Source organism: Aplysia californica, unplaced genomic scaffold (assembly GCF_000002075.1).
Source record: "Aplysia californica isolate F4 #8 unplaced genomic scaffold, AplCal3.0 scaffold00329, whole genome shotgun sequence".
Classification (NCBI taxonomy): Eukaryota; Metazoa; Mollusca; class Gastropoda; order Aplysiida; family Aplysiidae; genus Aplysia; species Aplysia californica.
In genome coordinates this window covers 64,312-69,504 of record NW_004797599.1, presented here as the reverse complement: position 1 = coordinate 69,504, position 5,193 = coordinate 64,312, and the positions used below count along the sequence as shown (strand labels likewise).

Here is a 5,193-nt window from a genome sequence, read left to right as displayed (position 1 = left end):
GTGTGTCTCTGTATGTGTGTGTCTGTGTGTGTGTGTCTGTGTGTGTGTGTCTGTGTGTGTCTGTGTGTGTGTGTTTGTGTGTGTGTGCGCGCGCGCGCGCGCGTGTGTGTGTGTGTGTGTGTGTGTGTGTGGTGTGTGTGTGGTTTTTTTTACTCGTGCTTGTGTTTGGTTATGAGAGTGTACATTTGTATTAGCGTGTGTGTAGCCTATATTCGTGGTTGGAAGTTCAATGCTTGTTTCAGTTCTTTTTTTTTCAGCGGACACATGGGGTGTCTACAACGAGACGAGGGTTTTTTCAAAAAAGATTTTGTACAGTTGCAGAAGTTCAATGGAAGGTGGCATCAGGGCTCTGCAGGCCTCGGAAATAAAACAGTCAGTGTTCTCTGTGCTAAATAGCGGCCAGTCTGATGATCGATCCCAAAAGTTAGAGTGCAAAAACGGCGTAAGAGGAACTAAAGGATTGTCCCGGCCTGATTTCCTCAGTTCTTGTCGCCAAACATCCAGAGGAACGACATTTAAAGGAGTGTCTGCAAACAACTCTTTAAATGACACGGTCGACTCGTTGAACAAGTGGTAGACGTGAGGCATCTCCCTGCTGGGGTCATTGCAGATTTGAACCATTATCTCGATCATCGCTCTTGCGCAGAAATTGACTGGCGTGAGGTCAAAGGGGAAATCTAGGTCAGGGACGAGTCCCAGCTGTTTTATGCCAACAAGTAGGGCAGCGAACAAGTCATTAGTGGGGCCGACACCGGTCTTCGAGCTCCCTGAGACTCGTGCTGGTCGAAAAATGGCGCCGCCAGGGACCATGGGTAATGCTTGTAGCACAAGTTGCTCAGACGCCCACTTACTCTGATTGTACCCGCCAGAAAGACAAGTAGGATCTTTAATTGTTTCGTTTTCTGTGAACATTGTCCTAGTCTTTACTTCAGCCTCTTGCAGGTTGATGACCGTTTCAGGTGAAGAGCTAGGCTGTTTCGTCAAAGGAGGTTTCGCATGAATACTGTGTTTAGTGCAAATGTCTCTTCTCTGATTGCCGTTGATGTCCATCAGTTGACAGTCAGATTTTTTGTCCATCTCCATCTTGTCAGCTTTTTGTTGTCCATTTCCCATCCCACCATCTATCACTGCATGGGTGCTTTCATTGCTTTGTCCACTATCTACATTTCCAAAGTACTCAATTCCATTTTTTGAAGTATGGTGTCCATTTTGTACCGTGTCGCTCTCAGACCTGTCCTTTCCATTATTACGTGCGCCATTTTCATTTCTCGATGTCACCAAAAATTTGTTCGAACGGTCATGTTCTGTTCCCAGTCTGACGAGTTCACTTTCTGGAACGCATGGTTCCTTTTCTTTGTTTTGGTTTTTGTCAAGACTGTTCTCGTGGAATGTTTTTAGATGCTTTTCTCCTTTAAAAGGAACGTTCTGCAGCGCTGTTTTCTTCATTCGTGATGTTGCAGTGTTCAGGGTTGGTTGTTTGGCTTCACTGCCCGGATCCCTCTGTTCACAGTTCAATGCGTTCTGGCAAAGTGTGTGCAAGTTTTGCGTTTGACATCCAATATGATTTGTAAATCTTGTTTGCAGCTTGAAACTGTCAAGAGGAGGGAAAAGAAAGACCCCTAAAGAAGAAGTGCTGAAAATGTACTTCTTCTTTCCAGTCAAGGCAAATTGTATGAAGTCTTTGGTGCCAATCACATTTGCTAGTCTGTGATCCTCGTAGTCAGTGTTAAAGTTCATCTTAGCTCCGTTCATAAACACAACGTCCACCAACTTGCAAAGTTTTTCGTACTCCTCTGAAACAATTCCAAGCTGAGGCTTTGAGAGGTCAGACAGGACGATGTTTATTCGTGGGATGTAGGTCTGTCGCCACAATCCGTATGTCTGCATGTTGGACACGACACGTCTCAGTCCCCCTGCCTGGCTTGTGTCCCTGACCATACAATGGATTGTGGCCTCAGTTTGTTCTAGCGTCTCGTAAAGCAGAAAGGCTCCCAAAAAGCCGGTGACGCCCGACAGCATGATGTTCTGAGGAGGGATTAAATCGCTTCCAACGTAGAACTGTATCTGTTTAACCTCGTGGTGAGGAACTGCATGACTGCCGATTTTGTTGACATCAAGCATGGAATCTTTCAGGATAAGATTTCTTAACGCTGTGGTATCTTTTGCCTCGTAGTTAGCAGCTCTTTCCGGAGAAGTGTTTTTCTCTCTGATTACTTTGACATAATCGCTAAGAGTTGATGCACTTACAATGTCTTTGAAAGATAAACGAGTTTTGAACGTGTCCTCAATTTCCCTCTGGAGCAGAACAAGATGAAGAGAATTCCCCCCAAAGTCAAAGAAAGATGAGTTTGGCTGCATACTGTGGCCACGCGTCTCCTCAATTTGTAACACCTGACACCAGAGTGTTGCCATAGCCAACTCTTCGTCACTGAGGTGTCCTGTTTCTGTGGATGAAACGATCTCGTACAAAGAATCGTCTCGTTCTAGTTTCTTCCTGTCTACTTTTCCATTGGATGTCAGTGGAAAGTCTTGGAAGTCCATGATCTTCACAAAAGTAGGCATCATATACTTGGGCAAAGCTGTCGCTAGATACTCACGTAGCTCTGACGTAGACAACAGGGCTGGAGCCACGAAGGCGGCGATGCTTGGCTCCACAGACGTCTGAAGTTGGCGTTTCACCACAACGGCCATGTCCACTTTGCTGTGTTGCAAGATGATCTGTTCAATTTCACTGAGGTCCACCCTGTGTCCACGTAGTTTGACCTGGTGGTCAAGCCGACCCACATAGGTCAAAGTGCCGTCCTGTGACTGGATAGCGTGATCCCCTGTTTTGTAGAGGACGTCTTGACTGTTCAAAGGATTAGCTACAAAACGCTCCTTGTTCTTTGACACTGCGTGACCAATATAACCCGCAGACACACCTTTTCCTCCGATGTATATCTCTCCGATCACATCCGGTGGTACAGGTTTCATGAAATCATCAAACAAATACAGGCGGGCTCCTGGGATTTGTTTGCCAATTGGAAGATCAAATGTTGCATTGTCTTCCTCATTCTGACCCTCGTATTTGTAGACAGTGGCACACACTGTACACTCCGTAGGCCCGTAAGCGTTGAAAAAGTTGATACCTGGCACACTAGACCATTTCACAGCCGTGTGCATCGTGCAAGCTTCTCCAGCCGTTATGACATTTTTCAGTGACGGGAAATCATCCGGTCCATAAATATTCAACACAGACGGCGGTAGTGTGATGGTGGTCACTCCAAGTGACGTCACTGTATGCGTAAGTTCTTTCCCAAGACGCTCAGAGTTCTTGAGGACTGCCAAAGTGGCACCACTGAGAAGGGCTGTGAAGATTTCTGAGATGGTCGCATCGAAACTGATAGCAGCGAACTGGGCCACCACATCTGAAGGGGACAGATTCCAGAGAGATATTTGAGCTCGGGCCATGTTGAGAACACCTTGCCGGGTTACCTGGACACCTTTTGGGCGACCTGAGAAAAGGAATAACAACACGTGTCAAGTTTATTTGCTTCGGTGAGAGGGAAATAATGCGGAATAATGTTTTTAAATGCTAGTGTTTTTATGCCATTACCAACACAATTTTTTATCATTTAAGGCGCAGGCTTTGATCATGCCTGCCAGGGCGACCCGGGCTGAGAGGGACACATTATCATAGCAGAAAAATACTAGAGAAAAATTCCTTCCACTCAGGAATTGAACTCGGATCTCAGGTATGCGACGTCGACACACCTGTCTGCAATTCATAGACGCCGGTGTTAATAAGTTGTAGGACAAAGAACAAAACAACTTTAATAGATAGGTCATACGGACAGATCATGTGACTGATCCCATTTGGTATTCCATTTAATTTACAATTGCGCTTTGTTTCTAAACACATTTTAAGGGCAACCTAACACTACAGACGCTGAGGCGACTGTTTACTAGTTAAGCGTCCTGCTTGATACAAAAAGGTTACCACAAAGAGGGCCCTACTCTGTAAATTTAGGGTTTTTTTTGGTTCACCTGTTCGAGTGGACACTCGGCCAATAAATCGTCATGACAGAGATAAAGAGATAAGGATAGAAGACATAAGATGCAAGAACAATAAACGCCCCCCACAATGCATTGTTGTTGCACATATTGATGCTGCTGTTGACAGGATAGAGGACTGTCGATATCACACCTTCCCTTATTCCGATTCACTTTCACAGACAATAAATAAATATCTTTTAGTTTTATAGCACAGATTTGAGACCTGTATCTCTATAATATAGTTAATATATGCTAGATCTAGTATTTATTGTCGACGTCAATAGGCAGTTCCTACAATATTTTCCATGCAATGTACTAGTCAAGAGAGAGGGGGAGAGATAGTGAGAAAAAAAAAAGAGAGAGAGAGAGAGAGAGAGAGAGAGAGAGAGAGAGGGGGGGGAGTAGGTGGGGGTGAATTCTAATATTTTAGGAGGAAACAGTAATAGGATACAATTTTTTCCGTACTAGAAGAAAGCCTCACCAGTCGAACCGGAAGTGTACATGACGTAGCAGCAGTCCGGGTCAAGGGTCACTTTTGTTTGGTCATCCTGTATATCGAGCTCTGCCAGACTGGAATAAGAGAACACCTCTGGGAGCCCGCCAGATTCGGCAAACTGTGTGACGTCAACTGCTTCGATCTGTAAAGAAGTGTGTGAGTTTGAAAGAGAATGGTAAGTGTAAGGACATCAATTGATAAAGTCCTGATGCAAGGGGGAATCGACCATCAGACATATAGATAGTTTTTTTTAAGTTGAATGAGTGAGGAAAACCGTTGAACTCTCAACTCCGATAAGCAGCGGCACAATTTGTGCTTCTCGGTACAATAAAGAATTTTTGAAAAACAAAACATAGACTAATGTTACACTTTATGCAGTATGTTGATGACTTTTGATGATGAGGATATAAAAAGAATACAATAGTGTTTCTCCGAAACAGTCACAAGAAGCAATATATCATAATTGTTGTGGCTCACTCATAATGATAATATACGCGTGTGAGTGTGAGTCGAGAGACATGATGGTGTGTGTGTGTGTGTGTGTGTGTGTGTGTGTGTGTGTGTGTGTGAGTGTGTGTGTGTGTTTGTGTGTGTGTTTGTGTTTATGTTTGTGTTTGAGTGTTTGTGTTTGTGTGTGTTTGTGCGTGTGTGTGTGTGTGTGT

General features: G+C 44.4%; 1 protein-coding gene across 1 annotated transcript in view; it reads left to right on the top strand.

Annotated features, from left to right (window-relative positions):
- LOC101859421 (leucine-rich repeat-containing protein 74A) overlaps positions 1 to 5,193 on the top strand; it is a gene marked incomplete in the record, with an annotated part of 32,811 nt that overhangs the window by 25,988 nt on the left and 1,630 nt on the right.